Genomic DNA, 14,533 nt, shown 5'->3' with positions numbered 1-14,533 from the left:
GGATGGCACTGTGATAGAGTTTGGGCGGCAGTGTAGCCTAGTGGTTAGAGCATTGGATTAGTAACCCGAAAGGTTGCAAGTTCAAATCCCCGAGCGGACAAGGTACAAAATCTGTCGTTCTGCCCCTGAACAGGCAGTTAACCCACTGTTCCTAGGCTGTCATTGAAAATAAGAATTTGTTCTTAACTGACTTGACTGACCTAGTAAAATAAAGGTTAAAAAAAAAGACTGCATCCAGTTTGCTGAGTAGAGTATTGGAAGCTATTTTGTAGATGACATCGCCGAAGTCGAGGATCGGTAGGATAGTCAAGTTTTACTACTGTAAGTTTGGCAGTGTTTGTTGCAAAATAGGAAGCTGATTCTAGATTTGATTTTAGATTGGAGATGTCTAATATGAGTCTGGAAGGAGAGTTAACCTGTTGAGTGTAGGGGGCAGTATTTTGATGTTTGGATGAAAAATGTACCCAAATAAAACTGCCTATTTCTCAGGCCCAGAATCTAGAATATGCATATACTTGTCAGATTAGGATAGAAAACACTCTAAAGTTTCCAAAAACTGTCAGAATATTGTCTGTGAGTATAACAGAACTGATATTGCAGGCGGAAACCTGAGGAAAATCCAACCCGGAAGTGCTGTTTTTCTTGAAAGCTCTCTGTTCCATTGCCTGCCTTCGCTCCATTTTTAAAGGGATATCAACCAGATTCCTTTTCCTATGGCTTCCACATGGTGTGAACAGTCTTTAGACATAGTTCCAGGCTTTTATTTTGAAAAATGAGCGAGAAAGATCACATCGCGTCATTGGTGCCAGCAGTGTTTTGCATGCGCAACAGCTTGGATCAGACATTTTCTCTCTCTCTCCCATTGAAGAACCTACAGTCCGGTTGAAATATTATCGATTATATATTGTAAAAACAACCTGAGGATTGATTATCAAAAACGTTTGACATGTTTCTTTGAACTTTACGGATACTATTTGGAATTTTCATCTGCCCCGTCGTGCCCGCTCGAGCCTGTGGATTTCTGAACATAACGCGCCAACCAAATGGAGGTATTTTGAATATAAAAATAATCTTTATGGAACAAAGGAACATTTATTGTGTAACTGGGAGTCTCGTGAGTACAAACATCCGAAGAACATCAAAGGTAAGCGATTCATTTTATTGCTTTTCTGACTTTCGTGACCAATCTACTTGGCTGCTAGCTGTTTGTAATGTTTTGTCTGCTGAGAGAGATGTCCTTACATAAACGCTTGGTATGCTTTCGCCGAAAAGCTTTTTTGACATCTGACACACCAGATGGATTAACAACAAGCTACGCTGTGTTTTGCTATATTGCACTTGTGATTTCATGAAAATTAAATATTTTTAGTAATTTAATTTGAATTTGGTGCTCTGCAATTCAGCGGATGTTGACGAAAATGATCCCGCTAACGGGAGTTAACAGTCTAGCCAGACACCTAGGTATTTGTCCACATATTCTAGGTCAGAACTGTCTAGGGTAGTGATGCTAGTCGGGCGGGCGGGTGCGGGCAGCGAACGGTTGAAAAGCATGCATTTGGTTCTACTAGCGTTTAAGAGCATTTGGAGGCCACGGAAGGAGTGTTGTATGGCATTGAAGCTCGTTTGGAGGTTAGTTAACTTCTTGGATATAGGGGGCGCTCTTTTAATTTATGGATAAAAAAATGTTCCCGTTTTAGACAAGATATTTTGTCACGAAAAGATGTTCGACTATGCATATAATTGACAGCTTTGGAAAGAAAACACTCTGACGTTTCCAAAACTGCAAAGATATTGTCTGTGAGTGCCACATAACTAATGCTACAGGTGAAACCAAGATGAAATCTCCTTATATGGCTGTGTATGGGTCACGAATGAGCTTAGACTTTCTGTCGTTTCCGCAAGGTGTCGACAGCATTGTGACGTATTTGTAGACAAATCATTGGAAGATTGACCTGACCTAAGAGACTACATCTACCAGGTGGCCGCTTGGTGTCCTCCGTTGCAATTATTGCGTAATCACCAGCTGCGTGTATTTTTCGCTTGCTTCGAGGAGAAACACAGCTGCCACGAATGATTTATCATCGAATAGATATGTGAAAAACACCTTGAGGATTGATTCTAAACAACGTTTGCCATGTTTCTGTCGATATTATGGAGTTAATTTGGTAAAAAGTTCGGCGTTGTAGAGACTGCATTTTTGGATTTTTTTCTTAGCCAAACGTGATGAACAAAACGGAGCGATTTCTCCTACACAAATAATATTTTTGGAAAAAATGAACATTTGCTATCTAACTGAGAGTCTCCTCATTGAAAACATCCAAAGTTCTTCAAAGGTAAATGATTTTATTTGAATGCTTTTCTTGTTTTTGTGAAAATGTTGCCTGCTGAATGCTAGGCTTAATGCTATGGTAGCTATCAATACTCTTACACAAATGCTTGTGTAGCTATGGTTGAAAAGCATATTTTGAAAATCTGAGATGACAGTGTTGTTAACAAAATGCTAAGCTTGTGAGTGAATATATTTCTTTCATTTCATTTGCGATTTTCATGAATAGTTAACGTTGCGTTATGGTAATGAGCTTGAGGCTATAATTACGCTCCCGGATACAGGATTGCTCGACGCTAGAGGTTAATAGTGTCCAAAGAAGGGCTATATGTATACAGAATGGTGTCGTCTGCGTAGAGGTGGAACAGGGAATCACCCGCAGCAAGAGCGACATCATTGATATATACAGAGAAAAGAGTCGGCCCAAGAATTTAACCCTGTGGTACCCCCATAGAGACTGCCAGAGGTCCGGACAACAGGCCCTCCGATTTGACACTGAACTCTGTCTGCAAAGTAGTTGGTGAACCAGGCGAGGCAGTCATTTGAGAAACCAAGGCTGTTGAGTCTGCCGATAAGAATACGAAGATTGACAGAGTTGAAAGCCTTGGCCTGGTCGATGAAGACGGCTGCACAGTTCTGTCTTTATCGATGGCGGATATGATATCGTTTAGTACCTTGAGCGTGGCTGAGGTGCACCCGTGACCAACTCGGAAACCGGATTGCACAGCAGAGAAGGTATGGTGGGATTCGAAATGGTCAGTGATCTGTTTGTTAACTTGGCTTTCGAAGACTTTAGAGAGGCAGGGCAAGATGGATATAGGTCTATAACAGTTTGGATCTAGAGTGCCACCCCCTTTGAAGAGGGGGATGACCGTGGCAGCTTTGTCTAGCCCAGCTGATTTGTACGGGTCCAGGTTTTGCGGCTCTTTCAGAACATCTGCTATCTGGATTTGGGAGAAGGAGAAGCTGGGGAGGCTCGGGCAAGTAGCTGCGTGGGGACGGAGCTGTTGGCCGGGGTTGGGGTAGCCAGGAGGAAAGCATGGCCAGCCGTAGAGAAATGCTTATTGAAATGTTAAATTATCATGGATTTATCGGTGGTGACTGTGTTACCTAGCCTCAGTGCAGTGGTTAGCCACTATAGCCACTCGATAGCAGCTAGCTAATAATGAAGTGAAATTTAAAAAAATTCTAGGATTATAGTGAATCAAAATTATAAACCCACGCCAGAAGTGTTCTCTCTCAGTCAACATCCTAGATGAGTGATAGGGTATTGAGTCATGCAGGGGAGTGCACCTGCCCCAGAGAAGACCATAGTAAGAACATTTCTCCATCCTGAGTGTACACACACACACACCCACACACACATTTCTCCCTGCTGAATGTACAGGCTGTTGCTTCACTGCACAGCCCTATCCTGTCCTTGCTGTCCTGGTTCCTAATGTAATTCTTGCCCCACCTAACGAGAGAGAGAGAAAATATGCATGCCATGGTGTAATATTGTGTAATGATGGACTGCCCTGTGAGTAGAGTAGAACATGCGTCACTAAGCTCACCACTCCTACGTACAGTATGTCCTCACCAACACTGGCACCCCTTTTCAGAGCTTCCCTTGCTATGACCGTTAAAAGGTTAGCTGTATGGGTAATTTATGAAACGCCCTGTTTTTAAGTTTACAAATTTCTGAGAACTGTATGAGCATGTCTGTTTTGTATTTTGATACGTGTGTGGACAGAATGTGTACTTTTGTTGATGGGTTTCAAAGTGTGTGTGTTTTTTGTTTTACTATCCTTGTGGGGACCAGAAGGCCTCACAAGGATAGTAAAACGAGGAAATTGTTTCCCGCCCCCACAAGAAAAAAGCTATTTTAGGCTTAGCGGTTAGGGTTACAATTAGGGTTAGGGGTTAAGGTTAGGGATAGGGGTTAGGGATAATATGATTTTGAATATGAATCAAGTGTTTGGTCCCTACAAGGATAGTAAAACAAACATATCTGTGTGTTTGTGGGTGTGTCAGTTTGTGTGCTCTTCTACCGTATGCATTTGTGTGTGGTCTAGGAGTGTCTCTTTCTTAGCTCTGACAGATGTGATATTGAGTGCCATCTTGTCTGATCTTGTTGAGGGAGCATAAGCTCTTAGTCTGTTCAGCCAAACTTTCACCAGTGCCACCACACATCAAAGAAGGACTCCACCCTCATCCACCCTCTTCTCCCCTCCTCAACCCTCCTATCCTTCCTCCACCCTCCTCTCCCTCCATTCTCTCACTGGGAGCATAATTAAAAGAGTAAATAAACAACAAGCAAGAATGTAAACAGGACAGCACGATATCAAAGAGGCTCCTCAGAGCAAAGGCATGCTGGGCTCATGCACCTGCCTATCAGCAACCCGTCTACTCTGTATGTCTCACGGATGGCTGCTTACACAAAAGACATGGGAATAAAATAAGATTCATTGAATGAAGATTCTTCTCCTTTTCATTCCCTTCATTGTCATTATGTGGCATCAATGTGCCAGTTACACACATTTCACAGATGCATGCTTCACAGATACACACACTCACTTCACAGATGCGCACACACACACTTCACAAATGCATGCTTCACAGATACACACACACACACACACTTCACAGATGCACACACACACACACTTCACAGATATACACACACACACACACACACACACATCACAGATACACACTTCAGTAGGTCTGCAGATTCCACCCCTTATATGGGTCAACCGACCGGCGCTTCGTTGCTGCCACGTCATTTCAGTATTGGTTCTATTAGTGTCACCAAAGGGGCCATGGGGAGGAAATGTTATCAGACCACACTATGAATGGAAAACACTAGTGATGTTCTCTGAAGTCACAGTCTTCTGTCTTTGGCGCGCTTTGTCACAGGTGCAGGTGTGTGTGGGTGTGTGTGTGTGTGATGGTTTCTTGTCCCGAGCTTTCGTTTCGGGACTTTGATGTTTCAGTAAAAGAGTTATGACACATAGGACTCAACCCCTTTGTCCCTCACCTCTGTTTTACCACAACACGCAGCTTGTATTCACTTATCTTTTACATGGAGGTTTCTCTGCAGTCGTTTGCCCTTTATCCCTTATTACTCAGAACTGATTTGTAAATCCCCCATCTGAATCATATGGAACGAATGGCTGGAAAGTAAAGAGAAGACCGGCAAGCCATGCAAATGATGTTTTGATCATACAAAGAAAGGCAGAGGAGTAGTTTTACAAAGAAAATAAAGTTGTCATGACCATTCATATAGGTACTATTATGCATAGATCTACACAAATTTTTCATACAATTTATTTCCATAAGAGCCTCCCCTCTTTTAATGCAAATGGGGTCTTCCTGAAAGCTTCCATTGAGTCATAAATTCCAACAATGCTGTTGATGTTCAACTGACCTCCCACTTTCCACTTCCTCTCTTTCAACCCCTCTCCCTCTCTCCCTCCCCTTCTCTCACTCTCTCCTTCCCCTTCTCTCTCCCTCCCTCTCTTCCTCCTCCCTCCCCTTTTCTCTCTCTCTCCCTCTCTCTCTCTCTCTCTCTCTCTCTCTCTCTCTCTCTCTCTCTCTCTCTCTCTCTCTCTCTCTCTCTCTCTCTCTCTCTCTCTCTCTCTCTCTCTCTCTCTCCTTCTCACCCTCTCTGTCTCTTAGGGTCCACACATAGCTTCAGTGATCCTTGCAGCATATGAATGTAGTTCAGTGGACTTCCCCGAGCCCCCCTACCCAGAGAAGATCATGGGGGCATGGGAAGCAGCAGCAGCAGCTGTACAGTGAGGCATCTCTCTCTGGACCATCGTTGTCAAGGTCCGTCTGGAAGCCTGCATGTGGATGAGTCTACTGTAACTGTACTTGTAGCCTACACACGGTTAACACACAGTCTACTGGACAGTCCATGGCACATAGACACACAGTCTACGGGACAGTCCATGGCACATAGACACACAGTCTACTGGACAGTCCATGGAAAATACACACAGTCTACTGGACAGTCCATGGCACATAGACACACAGTCTACTAGACAGTCCATGGCACATAGACACACAGTCTACTGGACAGTCCATGGCACATAGACACACAGTCTACTGGACTATCAGTATTGGTAGGGGTTGAGAAATATCAAACATTTAATTGACCAATTTTAGCAATAATAACTAACCTCTGATTGATTGGAAAACCCCAGCCTTTCACGGTGAATTCCCCTAAAAACTTCATCTGGTTTAACCTAGCCATGTGCTTAGGTACTGGGGACCTGAGACTGACAGTTGACAATCCTTCATCACTGTCACACACACACACACCAAATGCACACACCACTGTCACACACACGCCACTGTCGCACATACAGTAACACTGTAACAAGAGCCAGCTCCTGGCACAGGTAGAGGGTTATACCCAGTTATTCTGGATGCATTCTGACTCTGGAGGCCTTGTGGCTGTGTTGACCACTACAATAACTCAGACATATCTCTAATTGTATCAGCCACAAAACTACAATGAGATTATATTTCTATGGTATCAGTTTCCCACTGATGATCAGCAGTACTGTTCCTGAATTCTCAGCTCTCACAGCTCTTTTACCGGCAGCCATGCAGCGTCAGGCCCTTTTTCAGCTCTTCCCTCTCAGAGTATAACTGTATCTACTGAGAAACACTGCTGGTTAACAGACAGAGACTCTGAGAATAGAGAACTCATCTCTATGACCTGTGGTGAACTGAGGTCTTTTTCATTTTGATCTAAGCTGACATAACATTAGAGATGGAAGCTGTTATCTTACTCTGGTCTAGAGCACATTTTGTTACTGGCCGTTGGGAACAGAGTACATTTACTACCACTACTACCACTAGTACTACCACTACTGCTACTACTACCACTATTACTACTTCTACCACTACCAATACTACTACTACCACTACTACTACCACCACCACTACCACCACCACCACCACCACTACTACTACTACCACTACTACCACCACCACTACTACCACTACTATCACCACAACCACCACTACTACCACCACAACCACCACTACTACTACCACCACTACCACCACTACTACTACCACTACTACTACCACTACTACTACTACTACTACTACTACTACTACTACTACTACTACTACTACTACTACTACTACTACTACTACTACTACTACTGTTACTACTACTACTACTACTACTACTACTACTACTACTACTACTACTACTACTACTACTACTACTACTACTACTACTACTACTACTACTACTACTACTACTACTACTACTACTACTACTACTACCCCTTGTACTCTACTCAGAGGGACAGAAAGCTTGTGACTTCCTTATTGTTTGTTTCACAATATCTTAACACAGGAACACAGACACACACGTCATAAGATTGGATATGAATGAGTTGTAGTGTATTCACAGATACTGTACATTACATTTGACTATCGGAGCATCACATTTGAACATTGGACTGGACCTATACAGAAGCTTGATCGTGTATTCTGTGGTGATGCTAGTCTACTCGATCTGCTGTGTGTGTGGGTGGGTAGCTGGATCAGGAAGTGTGTGGGTGAGTAGCTGGATCAGGAAGTGTGTGGGTGGGTATCTGGATCAGGAAGTGTATGGATGGGTAGCTGGATCAGGAAGTGTGTGGGTGGGTAGCTGGATCAGGAAGTGTGTGGGTGGGTAGCTGGATCAGGAAGTGTATGGATGGGTAGCTGGATCAGGAAGTGTGTGGGTGGGTACATCCACGTCGCCAGACCAGGCCTGCTGGAGAGACAGGATGCAAGGCCCACCCCATCTCACCTCAACCGAAAACTACACCACCTGTAGCTTTGTACCAGAGGCTTATCATCATCACCTGTAGTGTGTGTGTTTGTGTGTGTGTGAACTTCATAACACCTCATTAAGAGTTGAGTGCTCTCCAGTGCTGAGGGCTCAGTCAGGTGTATTCTACAACCATAGTTTTAGTTACGCCAGGATAAATGTGATTTCCCCATTCATTCCTCTTATATTTTACCAGGAAGACGATTTCAGTACAGACGGCTCATGGTTTGTTTAGCTGGCAAGCCATGCCCACACCAGAGAGTAATTATGCGGTAAGCACAGTGGTGTGTCCACTTAAAAAAAAAATACGCTGCAGGTGGCAGAAGGTTGGCACACATAAAACACACACACACAGTAGTACAGTGAATGAAACAGCTGCCCTGGAGATTAGGGCATGTCTGAATTATGGGCAAACTGGCAGGTTTCATCAACGATTGCTGTGTTGACATGGAACAAGATGTCCAGATTAAGTACCCCCTCACCACTCCTTCTCCCCATCCTCTCTCTCCGACACCCCAACCGTCCTTCCCCTTCCCCTCCCACACCCTACCTCTCCCCCTCACCCCAAAACACCCCCCTCTCCTCCTCACCCTTCTCACCCCATAACTTCTTTACTCCCCTCCATCAACCCAAAACTTCCCCCCTCCTCCCCTCCTTCCTCACCTCACCCCAAAACATCCCTCCTCTCCTCCTCACCCAATAACCTCTCTCCTCCCCTCCATCAACCCAAAACTTCCGTCCATCCTCCCCTCCTTCACCACCTCACCCCAAAACTTCCCACCTCACCTATCTCCCTCCTCACCTCCCTCACCCCACCGCTTCTAACAGGTTTTTCTGTGCCTGGAAACATTACCATAATGAGCTATGAGCCATTCCAAAGCACTCAGCTTCTCTGAAGGTTTTTCATTGTATTAATTAAGTCTATTGCTCTGCGCTCGCTCCCTCATCCCCATGTTCCTGGAGGTATGAACCCACTGAACCTACCTGGGATGAGGATTTGTTTCACTCCAATCTCTTCCGTTTTTTCTTCATAATTCGGCTCCAGAAATCATAGAGTGATGCCAGCTTATAACTGAAAGCCTGTGAAAAACAGTGGAATTTTGTAAGAGATTTTTAAAATCATGTGAGAATTACTGCCAGTGTTGTAGGTGTATGTGTTGTACATGGTGTAATGTTGCTGTTCCTTTCTCACGTATGGCCTTTTCTCGTGTGTGTGTGTGTGTGTGCACGAGTGTGTGTGTGCGCACTGCCATCAGAGAGCTGCTCCCTTACTTCATGGCGTAGACAGCGAGGCTGTCTGGAGCAGACCCTGGTGATAAAGACTACGACAAGTTTTAAGTTGCTGGAGCAGGCCGAGACTCCACAGGTAACCTCTCATCCTTATTCCAACCTCAATCTGTATTTGTTGTCTTCCCTCGGTCTCTCCCCCTTAACACGTAACGTTATCTTTCTGCTCTTCTCTTTCCCTTTCTGTCTTTGTCTTCTCTGACATAGACCGCAAAGGTGGCACACACCCTGTCTGTCTGTCTGTCTGTCTGTCTGTCTGTCTGTCTGTCTGTCTGTCTGTCTGTCTGTCTGTCTGTCTGTCTGTCTGTCTGTCTGTCTGTCTGTCTGTCTGTCTGTCTGTCTGTCTGTCTGTCTGTCTGTCTGTCTGTCTGTCTGTCTGTCTGTCTGTCTGTCTGTCTGTCTGTCTGTCTGTCTGTCTGTCTGTCTGTCTGTCTGTCTGTCTGTCTGTCTGTCTGTCTGTCTGTCTGTCTGTCTGTCTGTCTGTCTGTCTGTCTGTCTGTCTGTCTGTCTGTCTGTCTGTCTGTCTGTCTGTCTGTCTGTCTGTCTGTCTGTCTGTCTGTCTGTCTGTCTGTCTGTCTGTCTGTCTGTCTGTCTGTCTGTCTGTCTGTCTGTCTGTCTGTCTGTCTGTCTGTCTGTCTGTCTGTCTGTCTGTCTGTCTGTCTGTCTGTCTGTCTGTCTGTCTGTCTGTCTGTCTGTCTGTCTGTCTGTCTGTCTGTCTGTCTGTCTGTCTGTCTGTCTGTCTGTCTGTCTGTCTGTCTGTCTGTCTGTCTGTCTGTCTGTCTGTCTGTCTGTCTGTCTGTCTGTCTGTCTGTCTGTCTGTCTGTCTGTCTGTCTGTCTGTCTTTCTTTCTTTCTTTCTCTTTCTTTCTTTCTTTCTTTCTTTCTTTCTTTCTTTCTTTCTTTCTTTCTTTCTTTCTTTCTTTCTTTCTTTCTTTCTTTCTTTCTTTCTTTCTTTCTTTCTTTCTTTCTTTCTTTCTTTCTTTCTTTCTTTCTTTCTTTCTTTCTTTCAACTTTCTTTCTTTCTTTCTTTCTTTCTTTCTTTCTTTCTTTCTTTCTTTCTTTCTTTCTTTCTTTCTTTCTTTCTTTCTTTCTTTCTTTCTTTCTTTCTTTCTTTCTTTCTTTCTTTCTTTCTTTCTTTCTTTCTTTCCCCGGCACTACTGTCCTCCAGGTCTCACTCTGTTTCTTCTGCCTTCTGTCGTCAGTTTGTATCAACCTTTGTGCAACTTTGGTGAAACCTAAACGTTCAGAGTGTATACATGTGTTGTAGCCAGCTGAAAACTCTTAGATGTACACTGCCGTTCAAAAGCTTGGGGTCACTTAGAAATGTCCTTGTTTTTTAAAGAAAAGCTCATTTTTTTGTCCATTAAAATAACAGAAATGTATCATAAATACGGTGTAGACGTTGTTAATGTTGTAAATGACTATTGTAGCTGGAAACGGCTGATTTTTAATGGAATATAGGAATACAGAGGCCATCGTCAGCAACCATCACTCCTGTGTTCCAATGGCACGTTGTGTTAGCTAATCCAAGTTGATTATTTTAAAAGGCTAATTGATCATTAGAAAAACCTTTTGCAATTATGTTAGCACAGCTGACAACTGGTGTACTGATTAAAGAAGCAATAAAACTAGACTAGTTGAGAATCTGAAGCGTCAGCATTTGTGGCTTCGATTACAGGCTCAAAATGGCCAGAAACAAAACTTTCTTCTGAAACTCGTCAGTTTATTTTTGTTCTGAAAAATGAAGGCCATTCCACGCGAGAAATTGCCAAGAAACGGAAGATCTTGTACAACACTGTACTACTCCATTCACAGAACAGCGCAAACTGTCTCTAACCAGAATAGAAAGAGGAGTGGGAGGCCCCGGTGCACAACTGAGCAAGAGGGCAAGTACATTAGGTTCTAGTTTGAGAAACAGACTCCTCACAAGTCCTCAACCGGCAGCTTCATTAATAGTACCCGCAAAACACCAGTCTCAATGCCAACAGTGAAGAGGCGACTCCAGGATGCTGCCATATCTCAGACTGGCCAATGAAAAGAAAAGATTAAAATGGGCAAAAGAACACACACACTGGACAGAGGAACTGTACCTAGAAGGCCTGTATCCCAGAGTTGCCTCTTCACTGTTGACATTGAGACTGGTGTCAATTGCTTTGTGCCTTCCTAATCTTAACCTGTCTTCTCTGAGTGCATCTGCTTTCCAACACAATACAGATCAAACAGACAAGGCTGGTTTATACTTTGTCTATCGACATGTCTGTAGATAGTTGTCGCAGTGACATCACGAACATTCTATTGCTATCGCTATGAAAAAGTATAAACACAAAAATGACAGGCTGCACGACATCAGCAGACTGGTGGTCCAAAATTGCGTAACTGGTGTATTTCAACCCCAATAAATCCATCCATTTAAAAATGAGTTTAGCTAGCTAGCTAACATTAGATGTATAGCCAGTTCAAATAATGACCATATCATAGCTGACAACATCTTAACTTTAGCACATTTATATTCATTATTACAGAAAATAAGCTCACAGCAAGATAATTATTTACAAGTTAATGGCGTGCTAATTACAGAAAATAGCTTACGGTTGTGATGAAATAAAAGTAGGGCATTCTACAGGATCATTTTAGAACTTTGGCACTGTCTTGTTGCTGGCTCAGTCAGGTAATCATGACAACTGATGCAGCGACAGGGTCAAAGTTGAACTTTTTTCATCTGTCTGCGACAAGGAAACCGACATTCGTAGAGGCGGTCTACAGACATTCCACTGGAGTATAAATGAAATGTTGTTGTGCATTCTAATTGTCTACAGACATGTCGATAGACAAAGAATAAACCAGCCTTTAGGCCAACTCTTACCCTACGAGGTCCGGAGCCTGTTTGTTTTCTGTTCTACCTGATAATTAATTGCACACACTTGGTGTCCCAGGTCTAAATCAGTCTCTGATTAGAGGGGAACAATGAAAAAATGCAGTGGAACTGGCTTACTGGTCCAGATTTGAGTTTGAGGTCTTTACGCAGTTATTGTCGTAAGGCAAACAGTTTGGTGAAGCCGGTGCCAAAAAAAGGACCCTGTTCTCCTTTACGTGCTGGTATTGACCTAACCTAATGAGTCTTTATTTGGTCTCAATAGATTTCTATAGGCTCACACTCAGGGCCCGGGCTGGCAAAACTGTACATTGATTACTTTGTGCCAATACGTTCATTGACGTGGATTCGATGTGTTTTAATCCGGTGAATCAGCAGGGTGTGACAAACACTGGTGGAACTGATAGTGGGTGAGTGCTCCCTGGCACAGGAGTGATGATGGGTGTACATACTGTCATGTTTAGTTTATTACTAATACCATGGGCATCTGCAGAGTTTGGCACTTGCTGCAGCCTCCCTTGGCCCTCAGACCACGTGTGAGTCTGGAGTCTGAAATCATCCAACACCGATGAGTCCCGCTCGGATCTCCACCAGAACGAACCAACAAAGTGGAAGAGAGAAGGAGCCGGACAGGAGAGGAAAAGAGAGGGAATGTGTGACGTCCCATCGTGGAGAGCCGCCATTCGTCCGTTGATGCATTCATCTTCGTCGCTTTGATTTGCTCTTGTCGTTTCTTCTTAATTTTCTCCACCGCAGGGTTGACGTGTCCGAGGTATCAGGGAAAGCTTGTTGGTTGTTTGTTTCGCATCCTCTGAGAGAAGGGTTAAACACATGTCACCAACCACAGAGCTGCTGCCTCAGGGCTGCTGCCTCAGGGCTGCTGGGTCTGAATTAGTGTTCTGAGGCTCTACCACTCTCTCTCCCTCTCTCACTTTGTCTCCGTCACGCATTCTCTATTTCCGTTGATATCCCTCCCTTTCTCTCTCTCCCTCTCTGTTTCTGTCTCTTTCTGCTGATATCTTTCACTGGGTGTGTGTTGGGGGACCGCAGCAGGTTCCTTACACCACGGAGGAGCTGCAGGAGTCGGAAGCTTTTCTTTCCTATCTTTCCTCTCCATCTATCACCTACAACGGGGGGGGGCTGCATTCTTTCACTGGCCGAGAGCGAGAGACGACGCTTATTGCATCACATGCTCATTATGCTATACATTTTATAGAGAAGACATCACGGTGATTATCGACATCTCGCTTTGGTGGATTTATATTGCATCATTATTTTAACCAAGGTTAGAATAGCGATTATAGAAAATCAAGAGGTGATTGAATGGCAACATGGGAGAGAAAGTGTGTTATCAGATGTGTTAAGTTTGTATGTTTGTGGAGAGTAAATGGTTAAACAGTGATGATTAATGAGTGTGACGTATCTTTGGGCTCCACAACAGGTTGGAGATGCTGACTCTCTCCTCTCTTACTCTGAGGTCATAGGGGTGTTATTGTGCCAGGAGCTTGACTTAAACCCAGTGGCATTTCTCAGAACGTGCACATGCCAACTTCCTGCCACAAGCAAGCTCACTTGAGTGACGGCAAAAGAACACGGTTTTCCCCCCTTCAAGATGGCTATTCAAGAATGATGAAGTCATGACTTTACTAAGCATGTCCAGACGTTGATGTCAGCATTCATCAAAAAAATAAATCATACAAAATGGAACATTTGGATGATACTTATGTTTCTAAAAACTAATCCTGGAATCCTCATCCCCAAAGTTTTTTAAAATATGTATTTCCATTCTATAATTAAAGGTAGCCTGGTGATTCAGTGGTTTCCCTGAAGTGTTTTGTGTTTTTAAGTGTTTGGCCGGCATGGAAGGGGTTTACCAGCGCTGTGAATTCTTGATTGCCAACTCCCAGGATCGTATCTCCTGTGAATAAGAGCCATCTGCGCTGGGCTGGGCTTGTGCCCCCCCCCCCTCTCCTTGGCCTACTACACTCCACTCAAAGGCTCTCTGTGCTGTGGTTTGTCCAGACCCATCACGTGACTTCTCTGAAAGTGCCCCCTCCCTCCTCCTCACCCTTTATTTCCAGTAAACTGTTTGAAAGGAGGGGGTGAGTCAGAGTAAAACCAGCTTCCCTTCAACCACAGCTTGTTAAAGAATTTGTCAACGTGGACTCGGGCCGTTTTTTTTTGTTGATAGATTTGAATTTTGTAGGGACTATGGGGCTGGG

The 14,533-nt window shown here is 44.0% G+C and overlaps 1 pseudogene; it reads left to right on the top strand.

The window, feature by feature from the left end:
- LOC112257849 overlaps positions 1-14,533 on the top strand; it is a 107,039-nt pseudogene that overhangs the window by 52,597 nt on the left and 39,909 nt on the right.

Source organism: Oncorhynchus tshawytscha, linkage group LG09 (genome assembly GCF_018296145.1).
Source record: "Oncorhynchus tshawytscha isolate Ot180627B linkage group LG09, Otsh_v2.0, whole genome shotgun sequence".
NCBI lineage: Eukaryota > Metazoa > Chordata > Actinopteri > Salmoniformes > Salmonidae > Oncorhynchus > Oncorhynchus tshawytscha.
The sequence above is the reverse complement of the archived record's forward strand: the minus strand, read 5'-3'. Positions and strand labels throughout refer to the sequence as shown.